Source organism: Brachycentrus maculatus, unplaced genomic scaffold, assembly GCF_059751285.1.
Source record: "Brachycentrus maculatus isolate JH-2025_06_01 unplaced genomic scaffold, ASM5975128v1 h1tg000202l, whole genome shotgun sequence".
In the NCBI taxonomy this organism is placed as follows: Eukaryota; Metazoa; Arthropoda; class Insecta; order Trichoptera; family Brachycentridae; genus Brachycentrus; species Brachycentrus maculatus.
Genome location: NW_028280953.1, coordinates 2,797,501 through 2,825,085, shown reverse-complemented (window position 1 = coordinate 2,825,085; position 27,585 = coordinate 2,797,501). Strand labels below are relative to the sequence as shown.

Genomic DNA, 27,585 nt, shown 5'->3' with positions numbered 1-27,585 from the left:
TTATGAACTACATAAACAATTGAAATTTATATTATTTTTGACATCTCATTAAAGATGAAGATGGAAGTCTGCGCATTTACGGGGCAGACGACCGTCATAGGCTGATTTAAGTGACCACTTAAACTTTTAACATTCACCAATATTACAACCACACTACTCAAATGATCGGAACTACTTTATACATGTTGTATGCTCCGCCTCTGTAGTGCAATAGTCAGCGGGTCCCGGGTTCGATTCCCAGGTGGGGTCAAATAAATATAAGTGATTTTTTCACTGAAATAATTATTCAATATTACCCTGGACTGGTACCTGAAGCGGAGGGCTGATCACCTTTCCTTCATGTGTAAACGATCAAGATAACACTGCGTTTATATTACGCAGTGCCCTATGCACAATGGGGGTGCGGATAAGGGTTTTATTATTATCATTATTATTATTACTTTATACATATATATGATACAATTATTAAACATTGTAAATACAAGGATCACTAGAATTTCACTAGTGACATATATTGGTGAGACGAGGAAGCTTTTTTATTGAACAGAAACTCTTGCATTTGTAATTGAGGTCCGTTAATGTTTTTGTGTCTAGCATACCATAACTCCATGGTGGATTGCCAGTTCAGCTTTCGCTGTTAGGCTTTTGATTTTTTATGTAGGCAGGACTCTACGTAATTCATTTGGTAAAAATTTATAAGGTTTTTCGAAGCTTTCTCACAATACAACAGTAAAACAGTTATTGAAACGTGTGTTGATAAATTAGTATGCAGTTCACACTAGTTCCTAACAAGTCAACAAAGTGCTTGATACTGTAGAAGGTATGTACCGTTAATCAATGTAGACGACACATTTTAAATACTTATTTAATTCATCGATCCATTGGTACATGATTTACTGTAATATTGGCACAGGATACATTCGAGCGAGTATGGAATATGAACATTTTCTAAAACACAAATAAAACCGATTTCAAACAAGTAGCTCTCTGCGATTATAACTAGTGCAATGATGTTATTTATATCTGTCAAGTTTACAGCAATTTTAACAAGACTTTCAATGGTCTTACAAAACTGTCATTGATGACAACAAAAAATTTAGAACACTTTCAATTAATTTTATTTGATATTATTTTTTGACATCTCATCAAAGATGAAGAAGAATATGGAAGTCTGGGCATTTACGGGGCTGATATAAGTGATCACTTTACACACGTGTAACATTCACCGATTCTACCCATTATTGACAACCATACTACTCAAATTCTTGAAAGTTCTATATATATGAACCAATTTAGAAACCTTGTTCTTGAATCACTAGAACTTCATTAGAGACATCTGGTGAGATGTAAAGAAGCTTTTTACTATGCAGAAACTCTTATATTAGTATGTGAGTTCCGAATCCTGAATTATAAAAACACACATGAGAAACGCCAGAAAATACCATTTTCAAATGGTATCATTTTATTTTAGCTTATATTTCGTAAATATCTACGTATCTGGAGTCAGGAAGAATAAGACTGCGCACGTACCAGGAGGAATGTGAACAAATATGTAGGTAGTTGAAGGGCATATATGTGTGTGTGCGTGTACCAACACAGACATAGTAAAGGATTCATTAACTTAGTCCCTTAGTCTTTATTTATCGAGAAATCTCAAATGAATGTTTATTTATTTACAACATTTTGAGTGTGTCCAAATACTTGTTCAAAAATTTGGATTATCTCCAATTAAAGGAGCTATTTTTCGGATTATTTTTTGACATCTAATCAATATGACGAAGAATATGGAAGTCTGGGAATTTACGGGGCTGACGACCGTCATAGGCTGGTTAAAGTAATCACTTTACACACGAATGTTACACGTGTGTAAAGTGATCAGTAAAATCAGCCTATGACGGTCGTCAGCCCTGTAAACACCCAGACTTCCATATTCTTCTTAATTTTTTATGAGATGTCAAAAAATAACATGAAAGGTAAAGAGTTTAAAAAAATACATACGAAATAAATAAAGAATAAATACGAATACACGGCAAAATGTAAAATACTAAACAATAAAAGATACAGTAAATAAGCATATAAAAACATAAGGAAAAACGCATGTTTAAAGAATAAAATAAGAAATATAATAATCACGAATATTTTTCCAATAAGTATTTTTCCAGTTCATTCATTTTGGATCCCTGACTGTGTTCTATTTTATATATGTCAGGCAGCTGGTTAATTTGGGTGTAGGCAATATATTGCAAGGACCTTACTCCAAACTAAGTTGTGTTTATCGGCTCCACATGTATTTTACTATGCCCTCGTGTATTCTAATGAAAAAATCCTAATATGGTAAAATGTTAACTATCGATGATTAAATAGAGTAGTATGCAAGATGTGAATAGTCGCTTTTTATATACAGCTGGCCACCAGTACCCATTGTGTTGGTGCCTGTATATACTAAGTTCACACAGACATAGCGACATGACCTTTGTGTGGGATTGCATTATGTGAATGTACGTTGTGTACGGTAGTCTATGAGACACGTATAGTCAAAGTGCAGTGCCAGATTAGGGATTTATTCAGAGAGGAAATTAATAAATTTTATAAATTGATTTGGCGTTAACTTTGTGCCATAATGATTGAATTCTTGGTAGAACTGTATTTTATATTATAAAATAACAAATCATATTGTCCACCTCCGTAAAGTAATGGTCAGCACGATCGGCTACCGTTCTGGAGGTCCAAGGTTCGATTCCCAGAGGGAGGTCTAATAAATATAAGTGATTTTTTCACTTTAATATTTATTCAATATTAACCCTAGACCGGTACTTGAAGTGGAGGGCTGATCACCTTTCCTTCGTGTGTTAACGACCAAGATAACACTGCGTTTATATGATGCAGTGCCTTTTGCACCAATGGGGTGCGGATAAGGGTTCGAATAAAACAACATATTGTACCATATTAATATGCAGTAAAAAGAGTTGCTACCTAAGGTTTCAGAATTACGCATATATTATTTACATTTACATACAAACATTCATTTCAATAAAAAAAATATGAAAATCATATAAAAAAAACCCTTACCATAAGCATTTTTTATTATTAAACACTTCTTAAATTATATTATTTTTTGATACGGCATTAACTTTGTGAAATGATATTAAAACGTTAATTAATATTAAACTGTTTCAAAATACGTCACTATTATTATCAATGTTTCCTTTTACAAAAAAATCTTGTTTCTTAACCCCCCCCCTTCCCTATATTTATTAACCTATATATACCCCTAAATATATTTTTTGTTCGTTAGTTTTAATTTTTACCAGAAGATGAAAACATCTGTTTTTCGAAACTAGTCGTAAATATAAATAAAACTCATTAAGTGGTATATTCAAGTGTTTTTTTTAACTACTTAAATTCATATAATTTATATTTGAAGCAATAACTTTGTGATTTCCATTTTATAATTAAAATGTAACTTTGTTTTAAAATCACTATAAAATTTTAAAACAAAGCTACATTTTAATTATACTTAAATTCACTGATTTTATAAAATCGTGGTTTTCATGCATTGACTTATTTTGGATATAAAATTTGCTCTAGCCTCCCACCAGTTTGTTGACTTCGGTAACGACGAAACCCGGCCACTGGTCAGATAAATAAATACTTTTCGAACCAACTATACACTTAAAAAGAGAATAATTCTTCCTTTGCTTGGTGTAGGCTTTGGTAATTGTTTTTAAGAGGGATTTGCCTCCTGTGATGTCGATTTCAAAAGAAAAGAGAATACATATTATGTATTTTATCACAAAGTATACAAATGTATACTAATTATGTATCAATTGGCCACGGCCGTTAGAAGGGGACAAAAAAAAGAGGGAAAAACTATAAAGTTGTAACTTTATTAAATAAAACACATCTGTAATTCCTAGTTCGTGTATGTGTCTAGTTAAAGGAACGACCAACGACCCAAGTGGGCTGCACGTTCGTTTCCTTGGAGCGGGTTTCGCGCTTGCAACGCCGACGCGTTAAAATATTTTAAGCACAACCTTTTCTCGGTGCTGTCGCCCGCGTAGCTACCAAATTCCATAGATTATCGTTTAATATAATATTATCTATGAAAAATAATGCTTTTTATTCCGTTTAATTTGAAGAACTCCATTTTAATTTACGTATTAATTGTTCAATCAAACACAGATTTTTTGAGTAAAAAAAAACACATAAAAATTAATATTGGGACAATTGTTTCGCCTAAATATGACAATTAAAAAAAAAACAATTTGGGTACTCGTATATTGATATCTCGCATAAAAGAAGACGTTTATGTGTGTGTGTATATTTTTTTATCATTTGAGAATTATATTGTTACGACTAGTTTCGGAAGTTACGGATGTTTCAATCTACATTTATATCTTTAGTTTATATTTAAAACTGAAATGTTAAAAAAACAAAAGTTTTTAATCATTTTCATCATTTGCAAAATAATGTCATTGTTTTTTTTATTTATCATTTGTAAGAGACAAGTTTCCTTTCGTTATGCAGTCGCCAGCGCATTTGGTTACCATGTTGTAGATTCCAGGTTCAATTCCCAGGGAGGGTAAAAATAAATTAATGTGATTTTTTTCTGTAAAAATATTATTTTAATATTAATGCTACCTGAAGCGTAAGACTGATCACTTTTCCTTAACGTATTAACCAATCAAGATTTCTCTGCCTTTATACGAATAAATATATGTTGCATGAGTTCCAAAAAAATTGAGTAGTGTGGTTGATAATCATGGGTAGAATGGTAAATGTTACACGTGTAAAGTAATCACTTAACCAGCCTATGACATGTCGTAATAAGCACTTTTAAATACCCTGACTTCCATATTCTTAGTCATCTATGTTGAGATGTCTGTTGTTGTATAAAACTTTGTATAAATCGGTCTTTGTTTACTTTTAATTTACAACGATAGATGACACATCGCTCACTCCTTTCAAGAACGTCATAAATAAAAAAACTTGATTTTTCAGGAGAACGTTTTTAAAGTTTGAAAATATAATACAATGTTTTAAAAATAAATATCAAGCCACTTACTGAACTTTTTACTGTGCAACAGATCTTTTTAAGTAAAACCTGAAGGTTTTTTCTCCATTTGAAAAATATTTCGTTTATTTAAAAAAATAATTAAACAATACCTTTTCTTTAAAATGCAAAAACAACGCTTTCTGCCCTGTAACGGGTAAATATTAAGTTAAAAATATGCCTCTTTTGCTGGATTATAGTACATTTTTTTGGGCATTCCGAAAACTCGCACAACTGAAAATTGATGATTTTTGATTAATGACGTTCTTGAAAGGAGTGAGCGACATATGAAATTAGTTCTGAAAATATGAAGTGTGTTGTCACTCGAAATAAAATTTGAAATAACGGTGCATATTCACATACGAGTTGTGTGAAACATGAGCACTACATAACCTTTAAATCTCACTTTGTATAAATTACAAGACACAAGGTCGTATCCGGCCTGCGACGATATGTAGTTCGTTGCATTGGGTGTTTTTTTTTGGTCGTATAGCGTTCTACCTGTATACCCTTGATATTTATCAAGTGTGTACGAATGTAGATTAGCACTTTTACTCGTTTAAAACAAGAAACAAGAATAGCATTTTTTGGTGTTGGACGTAAAAAACAGGGTTGTTGTTTTACTGCAATTAGTATTTGATTACGTGTACTTTGTATAAACCTGCCAGTGATAACTCTAGTTTGACTTATTTTCTACATTTTGAGATATCAACATAGATGAAAAACAATTTATAGTCTGGGTGACAACAGAGATTACAATATGTCATAAATTAGTTTAAGTGATCATTTTATACATACGAAATATTCACTCAAATTAATGAAGTTGTTTACAACATTTTGAGTGTGTCCAAATACTTGTTCACAAAATCTGGATTTTCTCCAATTACAGGAGTTGGATTCGGACCTCACATACTAATATAAGAGTTTCTGCTTAATAAAAAGCTTCTTTACACTTCACCAATAAATGTCTCTAGTGAAGTTCTAGTGATTCAAGAACAAGGTTTCTAAATTAATTCATATATACAGAACTTCCAAGAATTTGAGTAGTGTGGTTGTCAATAATGGGAAGAATTGGTGAATGTTACACGTGTGTAAAGTGATAACTCAAACCAGCCCATGACGGTCGTCAGCCCCGTAAATGCCCAGACTTCCATATTCTTCTTCATCTTTGATGAGATGTCAAAAAATAAAATGAAGTTGTGTCTATTCAAAGAATTTATTTTTGAATCTATATTTAAAGCTTTGGACGGATTTTAAAGTATTGAAAATAAAATAACTGATAAAAATAAAGGTTTAAATGATTCGGAATTTTTCTAAACTTATAAACAATAGATGTTTCCGAGAAAAACACTAGTGAAAAAAAGTGTATCGCCTCATTTTTTTATAGTGATTTAAGTATTTTAAAATATACAACAATTCTTTAAAATCGCTTTAATTCAACTATGTAAATAAGACTAGTCTCGAGAACTAAAAATGCTTTCGAAACTGGTCTTGATTTCACTAATTTTTTTAACAATTGTTTTTTTTTTCATATTGAAATCATCATTTAATTCCACATAGTTTATGCCAAGTCCCATTATAATATAAATTTAATGTAAATTATACTACCATCAGCAATGGGTAGATACTTGGGATTACATACCAATACTCGTATAAGCTTTTGTAAGATGTATACTGTGAAGTCCCTCGAGGATAAATGCTCAAATAAAATATGAGAAAAATTGTTTATTATGTTGTAATTTTATCATAATATGATATCATTTTTACATGTACATGCGTAAAAATAGCTTCCTTAAATTACATATTCATTAATTTCATTCAAAACCTTATCCGCACCCCGATGGTGCATAGGGTACTGCATCTTTAAATGCAGTGTTATCTTGATCGTTAACACATGAAGGAAATGTGATCAGCCCTCCGCTTCCGGTACAAGTCCAAGATAATATTGAATAAATATAAGAGTGAAAAAATCACCCCCCCCTGGGAATCGAACCCGAGAAATTAAATATATGATATTAAAACTAACTTACTAACCATCTCGTCGCTTCTCCGGAGGGGTAGGCAGAGAGATTACAACGCGACACTACTCTGTTTTCGCAAACATTCTTAGCCTCTCCCACGTTCTTGCATCTCCTCATACATATGAGCGTTCATTCGTATCCTCATACGTATGTACCATACATACATACCTGCCAATTATTTCGACTCCTAACCTGACCGCTTTCAAGTTATATCATGTCATACATTTTATTTGAAGTATGATATTATGTCATACATTCTATTGTACCGAGTCATACTACAGCAATTACTAACAGAACTATAGTAAAACAGGTTAGTCAGTACTCCGAAATGCCAAATTCAACATAATTTTAAGGTTGCGAACAGAAGTGATAAGTTGATTATTTAAACGAGTCCAAATTGGTTGCGTTTTTTGTAATGATTAGGCGCAATTCAGAGAATAACCTTTGGAAAAATTACATATTAACTAAATCGTTCGACTGATCACCTCACTTCTAATTTATAATGAAATGAATGGTGATCAGTCTGTTTTAATGACGTACAAATGCGTGATTTAAAAAAATCAAATTTGTAATTTTTCGGCAATCTTTTTTACTGTGCCTCTTGCATGCATGTCGTCATATCAATTTTTTTTAAACCCTTATCCGCACTCAAATGGTACATAGGGCACTGTGTCATATAAACGCAGTGTTATCTTGATCGTTTATACATGAAGGAAAGGTGATCAGCCCTCCGCTTCAGGTACCAGTCCATGGTATTTTTTGAATAAATATAACAGTGAAAAAATCACTAATATATATTTTACCCCCCTTGGGAATTGAACCCGGGACCTCTAGAACGGTAGCCGAGCGTGCTGACCATCACACTACGGAGGCGGAGATATGCATATCGTCATATCAATATTTATCTTTATTACTCAAAAATTAATATTTACAACATTTTGAGTGTGTCCAAATACTTTTCACAAACCTGGATGTCTCGACTTAGTAGTCATTTTAATTTTACATGTTACATAAAAAAAATGAAAATCATGTTTTCAGGAGTTTTCTTATATCGCTCACTCCTTTCAAGAACGTCATAAATCAAAAATCGTCAATTTTTGGTTGTGTATTTTTTAGGAATGCTCAGAAAATGCAAAGTATACCAACAAAAGAGACGTATTTTTAACTTAATATTTACCCGCTACAGGGCAGAAAATGTTGTTTTTGCATTTTGAAGAAAAGGTATTGTTAAATTATTTTTTAAATATACTAAATATTTTCCAAATGGAGAAAAAACCTTCAGGTTTTACCTAAAAAAAATCTTTTGCACGGTAAAAAGTTCAATCAGTGGCTTGATATTTATTTTTAATACAATGTGTTATATTTTTAAACTTTAAAAGCGTTCTCCTGAAAAATCAAGTTCTAGTTCAAGGATCTTGCAAACTACAAAATAAAAGTTTTCTAAATGAAATCATAGATTCTTCTAGTGAACACACATGTACAGTGTCATGAGGATAATGGTTTATGTAGGAGTTACAAAAAAAAATAGTGGTGTGGTTGTCCGTCAGGGGTAGAATGGTGAATGTTGCAAGTGTGTAAAGTGATAACTTATAGAGAGGATAGAACGCCACACCAATCTGTCTTTGTAAAAAAATCTTCTTCAGATCTTCTCATCAACAGTTTTTTTTTATTTTCACTGGTTGATGATAAAATCTGTTGTTCCCGAAACTAATAAAATCTTGAAATTAATAAACTCAAAAAAATAATCTTACACAACGTAGTTAAAACGTTATCTTTGCACTGTAATTTCAGCCCTGAGACTGCTTATTAAAATGAAGAAAAAAACAAAATTTGCAGACAGCAGACTGACCGTAGGCAATAAAATAAAACCAGTTTTACGATTTAATATTACATGTTAATATCGGAGTTATAACAACTACATATTTAGGCAAGAAATGAGTCGACATGCATTACTTGCTTGATATGTTATAAAAGTCTTTGTTATAAGGCGAAAGGCGACAAAGCTATCACAAAAAAAAATCAGACCATCAAACATTTTTTTGTGATGATGCTCACAAAAATATTACTCAAAATATCGTGCTATTTTTTTTATTTATTAAAAGTTGACCAGCTGAAAAAAAACAGATGTAAAGGAGTTCCAAAATCTTGAGAAGTGTGGTTGTCAAAGGCAGTATATTAATAGTTATTACTTAACCAGACTATGGATAGGTCATAAGCCCTGTAAATACCCAGACATCCACATTCTTACTCACCTACGTTGAGATGTATTTTTTTTAGTTACAAATGTTTATATATATATATATATATATATATATAAAACGTGGTAATATTTTCCTTTTGAAAATTAAGTGTAAATAATATGTAAAGTGGGTGTATAATAATAAAATAAACAATGTGTTGCTTTGTAATTAAAGTTTATTCTTAATTTATCTTTATAATAATTTTTATATCTATCTATCTATCTATCTATCTGATTCTGTCAGTTAATAATATTATCGGAAGTCTTTTGTTTTCTTCTGAGCGACGCATGCGGCATCTGGTGGTAGAACTGTTTTATGTAGGTACTTTTTGTAAGTACTTAATAAAATGTATAGGTAGGTACCTAGGTATTTTATTACATCTCCCCCCTTGGGGATGAAAATTCATAGTAAAATTTTCACTCGTCCTCCGTATCATCTTCTTGTAGTGAAGGGACTGGTATAAGCTTAGTGATATGATAAAGTTTTTTTTTCTTCTTTCTTTCTTTCTTTTTTCCTTCTTTTTTTTCTTTTTTTTCTTTCTTGTTTTTTTTTTTTTTCTTTTTTTTTTTTTTCTTTTTTCCGTTCTTTTTTTTCCTTTCTTTTTTTTGTATTTTTTTTTCTTCTTGACCCTTTTAAAGTAGACACAGTTTTTTTTCAATCCATTTGTTTTTATCTTTTGAATTCCTTCATTTTTATTCTGACCTCTTAAAGTATCTTCTAATCTAACCAAATTTACAACTTTTAATTGTTCATCTGCATTTTCATTCGAGTTTAATACTGGATTCCTGCTTAGACAATCTACTTCTAAATTCTTCTTTCCGGGAGAATATTTTATTTTATCTTTCGTAGAAGTTTTTTCTACTTTATTTTTATTTTCATTTTTCAAGCACTGTTTCTGTGTTATTTGTATGTCTTTATTTTTATCCTGATCTTTTAAATTATCTTCTAATTTAACCAAATTTACAACTTTTAATTGTTCATCTGCATTTTCATTCGAGTTTAATACTGGATTCCTGCTTAGACAATCTACTTCTAAATTCTCCTTTCCGGGAGAATATTTTATTTTATCTTTCGTAGAAGTTTTTTCTACTTTATTTTTATTTTCATTTTTCAAGCACTGTTTCTGTGTTATTTGTATGTCTTCATTTTTATTCTGATCTTTTAAAATATCTTCTAATTTAACCAAATTTACAACTTCTAATTGTTCATTTGCATTTTCCTTCGATTCTAATACTGGATTCCTGCTCACACAATCTGCTTCGAAATTCTTCTTTTCTGGAGTATATTTTATTTTATATTTTGTAGAAAATTTTTTCACACGATTTTTATTTTTAATTTTATCACTAGTTCTTAAATTTCCACGTCTTCTTTGATTATCTTCTAATCGTTTTCTTTGATCATCTTCTAATTTTTCTCTCTCACTCCGAACATATTGTAGTAATTGTTTTAATACATCTAATGTTTCATAATCCATTTCCAATTAACAAAATTGTCGTTTTATAACGTGGTAATATTTTCATTTTGAAAATTAAGTGTAAATAATATGTAAAGTGGGTGTATAATAATAAAATAAACAATGTGTTGCTTTGTAATTAAAGTTTATTCTTAATTTATCTTTATAATAATTTTTATATCTATCTATCTATCTATCTATCTGATTCTGTCAGTTAATAATATTATCGGAAGTCTTTTGTTTTCTTCTGAGCGACGCATGCGGCATCTGGTGGTAGAACTGTTTTATGTAGGTACTTTTTGTAAGTACTTAATAAAATGTATAGGTAGGTACCTAGGTATTTTATTACATATATATGTATATATATATATATATATATATATATATATATATATATATATATATATATATATATATATATATATATATATATATATAGACTGGTCTGATGATGTCGGTAACGACGAAACCCGGTCGCTGGTCAAATAAAAAAGTGGAAAAGCTAAAACTATTGGTTTTAATCTAATAATAAATTAAAAATGCAATTCCATCACGAAGTGTCAGTGGATAATATAAATCTATTATACATATAGTGTTATTATAGTATTATTATCGATAAAATTAAGAAAGGTGTGTTGAGATGGTTTGGACATGTAGAACGAATGAATTTATGAGGCGAATGTAATTGGAAAAGGGATCAGAGGAAGACCGTGAAAAACATGGCACGATCAGGTATGCCAAATACTTGAAAGTGGTCAGGTTAGGAGTCGTAACAATCGGAGGGTATGTAGATGCATGAACGTGGAAGGGGCGAAGGATGTTTGCAAAAAAGAATTAATATTACACGTCTTTAAAGTGAAAAGACGCTATGACGGGTCGCGTTGGCTCTCTAAATAACCAGACATCCATATTCTTCTTCATCTATATAAAAAAATTTCATTTATATAATAATGTAAAATGTGCCCTCGGCACTGGAAAACCCAGTGAAGGCATGTAACTTGTAATTATGTCAATGATGAAATTAATAAATAAATCATGGTCTTGAACGATTTTTGCGACTAGAAGAAACACTTTCATACGCAGCGTTACTTTTGTGATATAGTTACTCGAATAGATATTTCCAGAGCTAGCTGTGAACGTACGAATGTAGTTACAGTCAAAATAAAATCTACATAATAATGTAGGAGCGAAAACCGGTCTCTGGAACTGTTCGGTAACCACACGTTACGCGAATGCAAACCACTTTAAATCCAACTTAATATATATGCAATTTCGTTTTAGTTGCATTTCAAGGTGCGTTTATAGGAACTGGAAATATACGTTCTCAATAATTATATATCATTTTTTTTTATTATTTTCTAATAACAAATGCAGGCCATTTGTAAAACTTATGACGATTTCACATCATTTTGAATGTGTCTAATACTTATTCTAAAATCTGGGTTTTCTTCACTTTTTTCAGCCTTAATTCTCAATCTAGCATAGACGTCTGTTATGAACTCATATGTACTGTATCATGATTTTCATAATATATTCAGGGGTTCCGAAAATTTAGGTATTGTGGTTGTCAATCACGGGGTTGGATCTTAAATACATGTAAAAGAGTGAAATTAATTAGTGTGAACTCATGTCGCTCACTCCTATCAAGAACGTCATAAATCAAAAATCGTCAATTTTCAGTTGTGCATGTTTTCGGAATGCCCAGAAAATGTTCTTTATCCCAGAAAAAGAGGCATATTTTTAACTTTATGTTTACCCGCTACGTGGCAGAAAGTGTTGTATTTGCATTTTGAAGAAAAGGTTTTGTTTAATAGTTTTTTTAAATAAACCAAATATTTTTCAAATGGAGAAAAAACCTTCAGGTTTTACTTGAAAAGATCTGTTGCACAGTAAAAAGTTCAGTCAGTGGCTTGATATATTTTTTTAATACATTGTATCATATTTTTAAACTTTAAAAACGTTCTCCTGAAAAATCAAGTTTTTTTATTTATGACGTTCTTGAAAGGAGTGAGCGATATGTACTGTGTAATAACATTGATCAATATATCTAGGAGTTTCAAAATTTTGAGTATTGTGGTTATCGATCATGGAGAGAATGGTGAATGTTAAACACATGCAAAGTGATCAAGTTAACCAGTCTATGACACGTCATACGCCCTGCAAATACCCAGACATACATATTCTTCTTCATCTATCTTGAGATTTCAAAATGTTATTATTGCATGGTTACCATAACTTGTTCATTATACCCACAGCTAATGGTCACCCCAGAGGCTTACGAACGTCCTTCAAGTAACAGCTTAGTATATACCAACGCAATTTCACACATACACTCATACAGGTGTGTGCTCACCTCCACAAAGTAATGTTTCCGCGTCTGTGTGTGTGAGATACATTCTTTCTGCATGAATAAACTTAAATATGACCACATAACGTCGGTATATAAATTCAACTCTTAAGCAGATATAAACTTTGTGTACGTTTCAAAAGGAAAAACCTCCTAAGCCTCTTAAGGGAACCTTATCATTACTTTAAAAAAATAAATGAATTTGATGAAACTGTTGAAAATCTGAATATTTACAGGGCTTATGATCTGTCATAGGCTGGTCAAGTAATCTATGATTCCTTTCAAAAAACAAATAATCAAAAAACTTAATTTTTTCGGGAGATCGTTTTTAAAGTTTAAAGACATAATAAAATGTATTAAAAATAAATACCAAGCCACTTATTAAACTTTTTATTGTGCAACAAATCTTTTTAGGTAAAACCTGAATGTTTTTTCTCCATTTGAAAAATTGTTTAGTATATTTCAAAATATTAATTAAACAAAACCTTTTCTTCAAAGTGCAAAAACAACACTTTCTGTCCTGTAGCGGGTAAATATTAAGTTGAAAATATGCCGCTTTTGCTGGGATATAGTACATTTTCTGGGCATTACGAAAACATGCATAATTGAAAATTGACGATTTTTTATATTTGACGTTGTTGAAAGGAGTGAGTGATATTTCCAAAATTAAACATGGTATTTCATTGAATTCAAATTTTATTTACATATATATGATAGTATATGACGCGTTTCATATTGTTAAGACATTATCAAACACTGGAAATTTATTCAAAATAGAATTCTACCAACTGTCTGCAGTTACGAAAAATAATGATCTATGATTGACTCCGTATGTCCGCCTCCGTAGTGTAATGGTCAGCACGCTCGGCTACCGTTCTGGAGGTCCCGGGTTCGATTCCCAAGGGGGGTAAAATAAATATAAGTGATTTTTTCACTGTCATATTTATTCAATATTACTCTGGACTGGTACCTGAAGCGGAGGGCTGATCACCTTTCCTTCATGTGTAAACGATCAAGATAACACTGCGTTTATATGACGCAGTGCCCTATGTACCATTGGGGTGCGGATAAGGGTTTTATTATTATTATATTATGATTGACTACCACACTATACAAGTTTTAAAAAGCTTTCTAAATCCAATCATAGATGGCTGTTGTGGACTCAGTCATGGAACGTCATGAGATTGATCATATATGTATGATGTATTCCAAAATTTTAATAGGTAGGCTGTTAATCATGGGTAGAATGGTGAAAGTTACACGTGTGTAAAGTGATAACTTTACCAGCCTATGACAGGTCATAAGACCCGTAAATACCCCGATTTCCATATGATTTTCATCTATGTATGTTAAGATGTAAAAATGTAAAAATAACTCCTAAGTAGAGATAACGTAGTTTTGTGAACACGTATTTCAGTCTCTTTTTTGGAGAGGCACTGCGAATCTAAAACTTTAAGTTTGCCTTATCGTCGTGTTGGGGAAACAAGGTTCTATCTAACAAAATTAGGTATTTTTACATTTAACTCTAACTCTATTCAGATTTCAATTTCGGTTCTATCTGTATAAAAATTACCACAAAAAACTAAATCAATCGTCAAAAATTCAAAGTGAAACAAAGTTCTATTATGAAATATCTTTCAGAGAAACAAGGTTCTATCTTGACTAATTTCATACTATATAGTATTCAAGATGGCGGAATTGCTGAGTTTCGTGAACCGCCATACTCGAGTTTTGTGTGATATAAAACTAACTAACTAACCATCACGCCGCTTCCCCGCAGGGGTAGGCAGAGATAATAGAGCGCCACACCACTCTGTCCTTGCAAACATTCTTCGCCTCTTCCACGTTCATGCATCTCCTCATACATACCCGCCGATTGTTACGACTCCTAACCTGACCACTTTCAAGTATTTGGCATACCTGATTGTGCCATGTTTTTCTCGGTCTTCCTCTGCTTCTTTTCCCGAAAACATTCGCCTCATAAATTTGTTTTACCGTTCTTTCCTCACTCATTCGTTCTACATGTCCAAACCATCTCAACACACCTTTCTTAATTTTATCGATAATGCTTATCTCAGCTTTGCATTCCTTCCTTATTTCACTATTCGCACATCTATCATACATCGTTTTGTTGCACATTCTTCTGAGAGATCGCATTTCGACTGCATTCAGTCTACTTTCATCCTTCTTTTGCCAACTTCATGTTTCACTTCCATACATTAGAGTTGGAACCAGGACTCCGTTGTGCACTGCCAGTTTAGCTTCCGCTGATAGGTTTTTGTTTGCTATAACTGATTTCAGTGCACCATTTACTTTGTTCCCAGCATTCACTCTCTTTTCTATGTCTTTATCAATCTTTCCATCTGATATAACTGGTGAATTTATTAATATTCCCGTAAAAATGATACAGAAAGGTAGTGTAAACATAAATTTTTCATATTTTGCAATATAAATCGGAAATTTTTGCGATAATCTGTGGAATTTAGACAGATTTTTATTAAGTAAGGTTTTTATTAAGCAGAATTTTAATCAGTCTATGAGAGTCGTAAGCCCTGTTAATATTCAGACTTCCATTTTCTTCTCATGACATGTCAAAAAATAATGAAGCTGAGCTAAGCTTAGTTTTGAAATACCGGAGTTAAATTGTAGCTTTAAGTGTCCCCTAAGCCGGGCACTTGGCAGAAAGGGGCAGGTCAAGTGAGTTATCATCTATTCCGCTACATTAGTTAAGCCGGGCTCACCGAAGTGGAAGATTAAGGAGAGAATACTTGTACCTTTTGAGGGCCACTCCAGATATTGCGAAGGGAAAATTAAATATTATATTCCACCGTATTCATTCGGTAGTTCGGCCCTAAGAAGGTGCTTTGTAAAAAATAAAAACAGGTTTATTTAATTGGTTAAATACGGTTAAGTACGGATTATAAATATCAGCATATATGTGTAATAATAATTTAATACGCTTAAAATATATCATTTCAAAACATTTTATCGTAAGCTGTACTCAGTTAAAGGTCTCTTCACTCGTAATTTGACGAAAATGTTGAATCGACCAATATAAAAGCAAATATCGCTCACTCCTTTCAAAAACGTCATATATCAAAAAACTTTTCAGGAGATCGTTTTTAAAGTTTAAAAATATAAAAAAATGTATTAAAAATAAATATCAAGGAACTTATTTTTTTTTCTTTATTTAAAATTCTTTTGCATTACATAAATTCAAAAACAAAAAATATTTTTAAAAAATAAAAATGAATACAAAAAAAGATCCCACAAAGGCATGGCCTGTGTGTGGGTATACAAAATAAATAGTCATAGTACAGGGTATAAGGGAATAGGTTTCTAAGTATAATTAGTTAATACAAAATACAAAAAACTTAATTTAAATACAAAAAAAAATACTAATATAAGAGTTTCTGCTTAATAAAAAGCTTCTTAACATCTCACCAATGGATGTCTCTAGTGAAGTTCTAGTGATTCATGAACAAGGTTTCTAAATTGGTTCATATATATAGAACTTCCAAGAATTTGAGTAGTGTGGTTGTCAATAATGGGTAGAATTGGTGAATGTTACACGTGTGTAAAGTGATCACTTAAACCAGCCTATGACGGTCGTAAGCCCCGTAAATGCCCAGACTTCCATATTCTTCTTCATCTTTGATGAGATGTCAAAAAATAATAAAAAAAAAATACTTGACTCTCAGAGAGCAATTTTTTTTTTTTAATTAAAACTTAAACATAAAAAAGATGACAAAGTAAAAAAGTAAAAAGCTAGCGATCATGTGCTAAATGAAAAAGGAACTTAAATCTTTCTCTTTTATAAATAATCTAAGCAAATTTTTAATTTTACACGAACTTAGGGAATTAACATCTAACAAATAGTCTTTGTGGAATAAGTTGAACAGTTTTGGAGCTATGAAAAACGAGTGTCTTTGCGCAAGTCTGGATTTACAAAAAGGGATTTCTAATAAATTATTAATTCGTTGGCTAGATCTATCATTATTTTTAGGAAATAAATGTTGGCGCAAAAAACATATTTTAGACACTGTTGGCAATAGATTTCTCGTGCTATTGATTTTTAATTTGCAACAGATCCTTTTAGAGAAAACCTGAATGTTTTTGCTCCATTTAAAAAATATTATACATATTCAAAACATTAATTAAACAAAGCCTTTTCTTCCAATGCAAAAACAACACTTTCTGCCCTGTAGCGGGTAAATATGAAGTTAAAAATCTGCCACTTTTGCTAGGATATGAACAACAAAAAATTGACAATTTTTGATTTTGATGTTGTTGAAAGGAGTGAGCGATATATCAAAGGCGTTTTATGAAATATTACACGGAATAAAATTATTCATTAAAAATCTTGTAAAACATGACGAATGATGACGTCGTTCGCTAATATTTTCGACATATGAATGTTGAGTGATGGAAATTCACGAGAGAAAATAAGGATTTGAACATGGTAGCATAACGCACTCACCACTACACTGCGGACGACAAACAAATTATTAAATATAATATATAACATCCTCCTAATCATTCATCGTTCACTTTGTGTAATACCACTTAAAACCACTTTTAAAATGGTAAATTGCCATACCACAAAGTTAACAATGCTTTTATTTCAAAACATTCATAACATAAACAAATACTAGTATACAGTGGCGTGCACGGAGTTTTTAATGGGGGTAGGCAGAAGGGTTGGAAAAGGATAAGGAAAAGTAAGCACTGCTTTTCTGCCTATACGAAATGCTCGCCTATGCATACATATATGTGTGTATATATATATATATATATATATATATATATATATATATATATATATATATATATATATATATATATATATATATATATATATATATATATATATTATATATATATATATATATATATATATATATATATATATATATATATATATATATATATATATATATATATATATATATATATATATATATTATACCAATAATAAATATATAAGTACCCCATATTAATCTGTCTTCGACACAAACATTCTTCGACTATTCCACATTCATGCATCTTCTCATACGTAACCGCAGAACATTCCGACTTCGAACCTGACTACTAAGTATTTGAAATACTTGTTTATGCCAAGTTTTTTCAATATTTTACTACAAATATATAAATAATATAGAATGTAGTAGGGTTTGTTGTGGAGTTAGCAGAAAGTTAGTAAAGTACACTCGGAAGCAGCATGCAGTGACCTAATGTGTTTCGTATATAACTTATAATACCACTATTTGACGTTTTGTAGCTGCTTAGTGGGGGTGAGACTCCCTACTATGCATGTACTCCTAGTAGGGTAGGAAAACACATCATGGACTGCCTATTTAAATACTTTTTACAATTCAAATATCTTTAAAATAAATATGATATATATATTGAAAAATAATTTTGATTTTCAATTGATTTTGAAAATATTCCGGGGTTTGGATCATGCAAACATCCTAAAAAAGTCTCCGTTACATAAGAACTTTCTTAATCTCACAAAGATGACTTTTGTGAATTTATATGTACAGTAGAGTGGGCCGATGACGTTTTTTTGCGAATTTAGCAATGAAAGCGGTCTAAAAAGTTGCATTTTGGATTGCACATAACGAGAAAAATATTTAAAAAAATATTCTATACTACTTTTGGCCCTCAACCAGAGCTCAAAGTTTTCGGAAAAGCCATTTTTTCACGCTTTACCAGCTGCCATTTCGTAATTTATTAATATAGACAGTCTAATTAAATGTTACGATGTGTAATATACTTTACTTAAATAGCACATAAAGATAAAAGTTCCACTTTACGTTGTTATAAATAGGTAGCGTTGTTTTAGTATGGCTTTATATCCATCAGTTTTCGGCCGGCGCGCGGCGCTCTAAGGAATCGGTTGCGCTGTCCGTAATTTTCTTTAGATCCCTGTACTTTAAAAACGAGTTAGATTGTGAAATATTTTATAATTTAGGTTACAAATTATCTTAATAAACGATTAAAGTTATTTTAAATACATTATTATGTTAATTAAAACCGAAATGAGTTCATCTAAACCCTGTATAAAATAATACTAGATTTTGGTTTTTAGCCTCTTTTATTTTTGGAATTTTTCTCGAACCGGTTTCAAAAAGAACTTTGTTATCTTCAGGGATAGATATATAAATGTATATTCCAGAAGACAACAAGGTTTTTGTCGAAACCAGTTAGAGAAAAGTACCAATAATGGATGTGGTAAAAAACCAAGTTCTAGTTTTATTTTATACAGTTTTATAAAATGTGCCACAAATTATCTGCCAAAAATATTCAAGAAATAAGTTTAACCCGCTACTAACATAGACGTAGTGTGGTAGTTTGCTCCATATTTGGCGTACCATCAGGTCAAATCGTAGAAAAGATATAAAAATGATGATAGGCACTATTGACTTAAAATAATCTTCAAAAATTCATCGGAAAAACAGCCGTACTTTAAAAATAAATTGAAAAATTATCGCATATCAAAACAAGGTTACAACACCTTTGTTTAAATGAAAATGGAATAAATATTTACAGAAAACTACAGTATCAGTGAGTTCAAAATCATTCCCTGAACCTTCATCGTCCAAGAGGAAAACTTTACAACTATAACAAGTGTGTGTAAACGATTTGGTTTTTCCGACCGATGGGCTGCAACTTTGACTTTTGTTGTTCTAAAAGACTACAAGCCATACTACACCAATATTTGGAACTGGCAAATATATTTCACATTCAATCGTTAATGATTTTTTGGAGCTTGAAAATATTCAATGCCTAAGCTGCGATAGGATTGTATTTAATACGGGCTGAAAAATGGAGCGAGTCGGCATTGAGAATAAATATAAAATAAACCATTACAATGGTTTATTTGTCAATTACCTAAATTCTAATGCATTATCGTTTTGACATTTATCACTCATGATGGTCTTACATCTGGTCTTCGGGGAAATTTTAATCCAACTGGAAAAGCTTTAAGGTTTGTGAATGATTATCTATTATGATTTTTACTGTACCTGTAAACCTACTACATACCCTAAGCTGGGACCATCTGTGTCAATCTATTACTATTGAACATTGTTAACCTGAAATCGTAAATCAACAACCTGGAAAAATGGCACACTCTCGATAGCTAACAACTGTTTATTTTAAAATCCACAAATAATTGTCAAAGTTTACGCTTCAGTGTGGTTAATTGTAACAAGAAAACCATAGGATAGTGCAAATTATTTAATTGAAATAATAAGTTTATCCGGAGCTTCGGCGATGATTTAAAATCAAAAAAGATCCTGTCATTCAAAGGAATGCTTTTTTTTTCATCCTATAAACTCAGTTTCAACATTGTTATCGGATACCAGAAGCCATATCGGGACCTAAATTTGAGAAGAATCATCGAAACTCGGAAGAAGACAGATGCTAACCTTAAGGTTATTTAAGTTACCGAAGCTTAATTTTTAAGCTACCAACTACATAGAAATAATTATTAGGGCTAAATCATAAGTTTCACAACCACCAATCTTAGTTAAATTATCGGACAGCTTTTAAGAGATGATTTTAATAAATCGAAGATCAGTTTTTACTGTATCCTCCATCCCTTGTAAGATGTAGGCCTTGTGGAACGCTGCGTTAAAATGGTGACAGAAGGCTCGATAACAGTAACTGGCCAGAAAGCAAAAGATGGTGTTATGCGAACTAAAATAATGTACAGGACTAAAATACCATCAATCGATAATAAGAAACAGTGTGAATAAAAAAATTACTTTTATTTTCGCACTCTGGTTTATATAGAAAAATCTGTGAATTCCGTCATTTTTATGGTTTGAAAAATAAATATAAAGCCAATTTCTAAATTTCTAAATATTTTTTTTTCTTGCTGAATGACTTTTCTTTTATTAATAAATATATTTTTTTCTTATAAACGTGAAATTTTATATTTTGTGTGAATTGAGAATTTCGTTAAAAAATATCAAAATGTAAAAATTTCAATCTTGGTTGGTTTGTCGTTTTTAATTAACATAATGTATTTAAAATAATTTTAATTGTTCATAAAGATAATCTTTAACTTATACTTAATCACACTTAATATTATAACACATTTTAAAAGTACCGGGATATAAGAAAAAACACGTAGAGCGCAACCAATCCCTTTGAGCGCCGCGCGCCGGCTTAATACTGATGGAAACAATGACTTACTAAAACAACGCTACTGATTTATAACAACAAAAAGTGCAACTTATGACCTTGTGTGCTTATTTAGGAAGGTATGTTACATATCTTAACATTTAATTAAACTGCCTACATTACTAAAATACGAAATGGTAGCTGGTAAAGCGCAAAAAAATAGCTTTTCAGAAAACTTTGAGCTCTGGTTTAGGGCCAAAAGTAGTATGAAATACTTTTTTTAATATTTTTTACGTTATGTGCAATTCAAAATGCAATTTTTTAGACCTATTTGTCTTTGATATCTAAAAAAATAATATTTTTCATACATCAACGGCCCACTCTAATGTACAGCGTCTTGATATTGATGATATATGTAGGAGTTCCAAAAAATTCGGTAGTGAGGTCGTCAATCATGGGTAGAGTAGTTAATATTGCGCGTGTGTAAAGTGATCCTTTAACCAGCCTATGAGAGGTCATAAGCCCTGTAAATACTCAAACTTTCATGTCCTTCTTAATTTTGGTTTAGATATCAATAAAAATGTATCCATTTTTCGTTTTGAAAATAATAAGTAACCTTGTCGAAGACGCAAAAGTCTTTTTTCAGCACTACGAAGATACATATAATATTACATATTTTGTTCATGTGTTTTTTTAGTAAATTAAATCATCCACTTTCACTAGTTCTACCTGTATGCATGAGTGTTTTTTTTCTGCACAGAGTTGCATTTAAGAACGCTCATAACATATAACTCCTTATTTTATAGATGTATGTGTGACTTTGAAGACTGTTACATGAATTATTTTCCTCTTTTCTACCTAACATTTTACTAACTTAGGTTTTATTCCGTGGCGTTGTAACAAGATAAATATCTCTATTTTGAAAAATATATTGAGACACGTGATTCAATGCATTTTACATTATTTTTAATAACCGTATGCGTAACATGATGCTTAATGCATCGAAAAACGTGCCGCAATAGATTTTAAGAATTCTCGGTATTTACCAAGTAAATCTTAAATAAAAATCGGATAGAAATTACCAATAACTAACCAAATTAATGAAAACATTTTTTATTTAATAAAGCATATTTTTTTTATATTGTATTAAAAATGTTAACATATATATATATATATATATATATATATATATATATATATATATATATATATATATATATATATATATATATATATATATATATATATATATATATATATATATATATATATATATATATATATATATATATATATATATATATATATATATATATATATATATATATATATATATATATATATATATATATATATATATATATATATATATATATATATATATATATATATATATATATATATATATATATATATATGAATATTAATGAAAACATTTTTTATTTAATAAAGCATATTTTTTTTATATTGTATTAAAAATGTTAACATATATATATATATATATATATATATATATATATATATATATATATATATATATATATATATATATATATATATATATATATATATATATATATATATATATATATATATATATATATATATATATATATATATATATATATATATATATATATATATATATATATATATATATATATATATATATATATATATATATATATATATATATATATATATATATATATATATATATATATATATATATATATATATATATATATATATATATATATATATATATATATATATATATATATATATATATATATATATATATATATATATATATATATATATATATATATATATATATATATATATAAATATATATATAACTATACATAAATAGATAGTATCATTCAACCATATCGTATAACGGTTTTACAAAGAATTTTATTTCATTATAATTTTTCAAATTATTATATACTGTGCCCTCGACAAAAGAAAACTCATTAACGTCACATTATTGTTATTTATTATACTTAAATAAGTACGAAAATAGTATTAATTTATTTTTCGATTTATATTTGACCAATATTAGTGCTTTTGCCCTTCTGGATAGCTTCAAGGAAACTTTACTTTCCCAACTGGCGGTTGAAGTTATGTTAGTATGGATTTGACTGCTTTTCTAAATTACTGCTCTCATAACACGTGTGCTTGAGAGCGCCTGAATAAATAATAAATATAATAAAATTCCAAAATTTCCACAAGACTTGAGAGTGTTGACAGAATTTATTGGATCATATTTAATATGTTTTATTAAATTATTTTCTTAGAATTACACCACGGTATTTCTACGCTAACACATATATGAATAATTTACAGTGTGCAGGTGTGTTAATGTATTATTAGAATAGCGATAGTTTATGTCATATTATTTTTTGACATCTCATCAAAGATGAAGAAGAATATGGAAGAATATGGAAGAGTTTCTGCTCAATAAAAAGCTTCTTTACATCTCACCAATAGATGTCTCTAGTGAAGTTCTAGTGATTCAAAAATAATGTTTCGAAATTGGTTCATATATATATATAGAACTTCCAAGAATTTGAGTAGTGTGGTTGTCAATAATGGGTAGAATTGGTGAATGTTACACGTGTATAAAGTGATCACTTAAACCAGCCTATGACGGTCATCAGCCCCTTAAATGCCAAGACTTTTATATTCTTCTTCATCTTTTATAATAAACTTGTTGAAAATAACCTTTAAAAAATAAACTCAATCATCAATTGTTATAATAACCTTTATTTTGTCCGCCTCCGTAGTGTAATGGTCAGCACGCTCGGCTACCGTTCTGGAGGTCCCGGGTTCGATTCCCATGGGGGGGTTCAAATAAATATAAGTGATTTTTTCACTCTAATATTTATTCAATATTACCCTGGACTGGTACCTGAAGCGGAGGGCTGATCACCTTTCCTTCGCGTGTTAACGATCAAGATAACAATGTGTTTATATAATGCAGTGCCCTATGCACCATTGGGCTGCGGATAAGGATTTGAATTGAAAAATTGAATTATTTTGTTACAGGTAGAACCACGGATGTAGACCTCAGAACATTTTGGCCAATCACACTGATGAAGTAAGCTTAGATTTTCAATTTATTAAAACATATTTTATTCATCCGGTTTCAGATGGTTAAGAAAGAAGGGATGCAACCCTTTAATATATACCACAGCCCCTAGATGGGGGACGGTTTGACATATAACGGGTTGCTCTGGCTTCCGGCACAGAATATCTTTTGTTCCGTGAAATGAAAAATGTAAAAGAGATTTTCCATAAAATTGAAATTCCGGAGATGTTTTCCCATTTATTTAGAAATTTGATATACGTTACTCATAATATTTTCATTATGTTCGTAAACGGAAATTAGAAGGGAATGTTGGAGATGGAGATAGGCATAGCTTTTTCGTTTTGACTGGGAAAAGGCATGAACACACACGAGGCTTGGTATGGAATCTATTATGTATTGCTTTGAGGAATGTTTATATGAAAGTACAATTTTTTTTTTATTTCAAGTCATCACTTCATCGACAATACAAAACAATATACCGCACTTTCCGTCATTAAAATCGTTTAAAAATAAAAAATAAAACAATTGTTAAGACCACGTTTGAGTTCATTTTATTTATTGTTTCGGCATTCACTTTGTGGTAAGACATGATGAAATTTTAAATGAAAACACTTGTTTTTTACCTCTTGAGTTATATGTTTATTTTAACGACTAATTTTGGAAGCTATATATGCTTCCGTCTTCGGGTCTGAATATAAACATAAATAGTTTATATTCGGACCGGAAGATGGAAGTATCTGTAGCTTCCGAAACTAGTCGTTTAAATAAATATATCCTAAGTGGTAAAAAATGGAAACATTTAAAATTTTAGTTAGTTAATTTAAACACGACTTATTCCTTCCTTCGTTTTTTGTGTATGTATATGTTAATATATATGAAAAAAAACTTATATTTGTGAAAAGAACTACACTGACGACACACATAAGGTCACTTGGTAGGTCTATGCCAAAAATTACATGTAAAATGTGTATTTGAATTTATAAATGAATGTGTATATATATATATATATATATATATATATATATATATATATATATATATATATATATATATATATATATATATATATATATATATATATATATATATATATATATATATATATATATATATATATACATATATAAATCCTTATACATATTTTTATGGTAAGAAAAGTGCTATATTAACATACTACAGATGCAAAAATTATTTTAATGTAAGAAAAATATATAGAATAGTCAAAATAACAGTTAAAATACCATTCATCTTATAAATAACATTGATATGATGAATCGTTTAGTTGTAAATCAATAATAACGGAAGCAATATGTCTAAAACGACAATATGCAGAGTCTGTACCCAATACCAAAAAGTTTATCTTCGAGATTCTTAAATGCAATACTCCAAAATGCAATACTTAGCAATTTCAACAAAACTTCAATTATTTGGGAATTAAATATTTCAATAAACTCCCTTAAGAAATAAAAAAACAGAAGATATAAAAATTAGTGCCCATTACATTTAAATCTTGAAAAAATATATAAAAAATATTTTTATACCATTAATTGTATAAAACATTAAACCATGAGTGTAAGTCTCTCTCCAAGCACAAGAGCTCAGTCTCTTTTTTGGAGAGGTACAGCGAATCTAAAACCAAAGTTTGCCATATATATAAATGTTTAGAAAATGCATTATATTGTACTTAAAAATGTAACTATATTAAATAAATAAAAAAAATACAGAAGAAAAATATCAAGAAATTACAAGACTCCATCTGGTGAAAATCTCGTTAAACAAAACGGGAAAAGTTTGAGAACGTTTAGTATTTTAAGTTAAAAATTACCATAAAATTTTTTAAGCTTTCAAAGAACCGAAAAAGTTTGGAACATCTTAAAACACTTTAGTACATGATCAAAAATTAGATAAAAAAATAAATTATATGTATTTTATATAATAAATAATAAAATAATAAAACCCTTATCCGCACCCCAATGGTGCATAGGGCACTGCATTATATAAACACATTGTTATCTTGATCGTTAACACACGAAGGAAAGGTGATCAGCCCTCCGCTTCAGGTACCAGTCCAGGGTAAATATGACAGTGAAAAAATCACTTATATTTATTTTACCCCCCATGGGAATCGAACCCGGGACCTCCAGAACGGTAGCCGGTATTTTATATAGTTAAAGTAATACTGAAAATATTGTAAATTGTACGAATTCCTATATCCTATTGTCAAACCAGCACATTTAGACATTTCTAACCGCAAAATACAAAGCAATGTTGCTCCAAGAGCGATTTCGTCGAATTTAGAAATAAAATAAGAATATGATATAATGTTTGTGGTGATGGAGTCGTGATTTCACAGATTCGTGACGATTGTGAACCGTGCCTGGCATGTAATATGATTCCGATCGCTCTTTGCTAATTTCCCTCGGGAGATCGTTAAACAGCCGCAGAAATCTAGCAAACAGAAAATATTCCTTCAGCGTTTATTTTTCTAAAGAACCAAAGGACTAGCGTTTGAAAAATAACCATACAAACACTTAAAACATGTAAATAAATGTATTTGTATACGAATGTATTTGCATTCGGAAGTGATAATAATAAATTTGGATAATTTATTGATTTGGCGTTTAATTTATATAACTCCATTTTAATTTATGTATTAATATTTAATTCTTGTCCCCCTCCGTAGGGTAATGGTCAGCATGCTCGGCTACCGTTCTGGAGGTCCCGGGTTCGATTCCCAGGGGGGTTTAATAAATATAAGTGATTTTTTCACTCTAATATTTATTCAATATTGCTCTGGACTGGTACCTGAAGTGGAGGGCTGATCACCTTTCCTTCATGTGTAAACGATCGAGATAACACTGCGTTTATATGAAGAAGTGCCCTATGCACCATTGGGTTGTGGTAAGGGTTTTATTATTATTATTATTTAATCAAACAGATTTTTTGAGTCTACTAAGTTAAAAAAACACACATAAATTAATATTGTGACAATTGTTTCGCCTAGTTATGGCATATTCAAACGAATGTCGTTTCGTTTGAATGCTTCACCATATTAAATTTTATCTGTTTTTTAATAAAAAAAAACTTGGTATACACAAAAACATCTGTGTTTGATTTAAAAATTGATTAATAAATTTGGACAATTTATATTACGTCTTTTTCGTAAAATATGTACTACCTCAAGTATGCTTATATACCAAATGTAAATGTGGATAATGTCATGAAAATGATAAATATA

General features: G+C 30.2%; 1 protein-coding gene across 3 annotated transcripts in view; it reads left to right on the top strand.

Moving 5' to 3' along the window:
• LOC148307305 (uncharacterized) overlaps positions 1-27,585 on the top strand; it is a 254,937-nt gene that overhangs the window by 22,424 nt on the left and 204,928 nt on the right. For 2 of the 3 annotated variants that reach the window (XR_015837874.1, XM_088263694.1), the window contains exon 2: positions 24,305-24,356. The exons of the other annotated variant lie outside the window; for it this stretch is intronic. The gene's annotated coding sequence lies outside the window, so the exon portion shown is untranslated. The remainder of the gene's footprint in view (positions 1-24,304; positions 24,357-27,585) is intronic. 3 annotated transcript variants of the gene reach the window in all.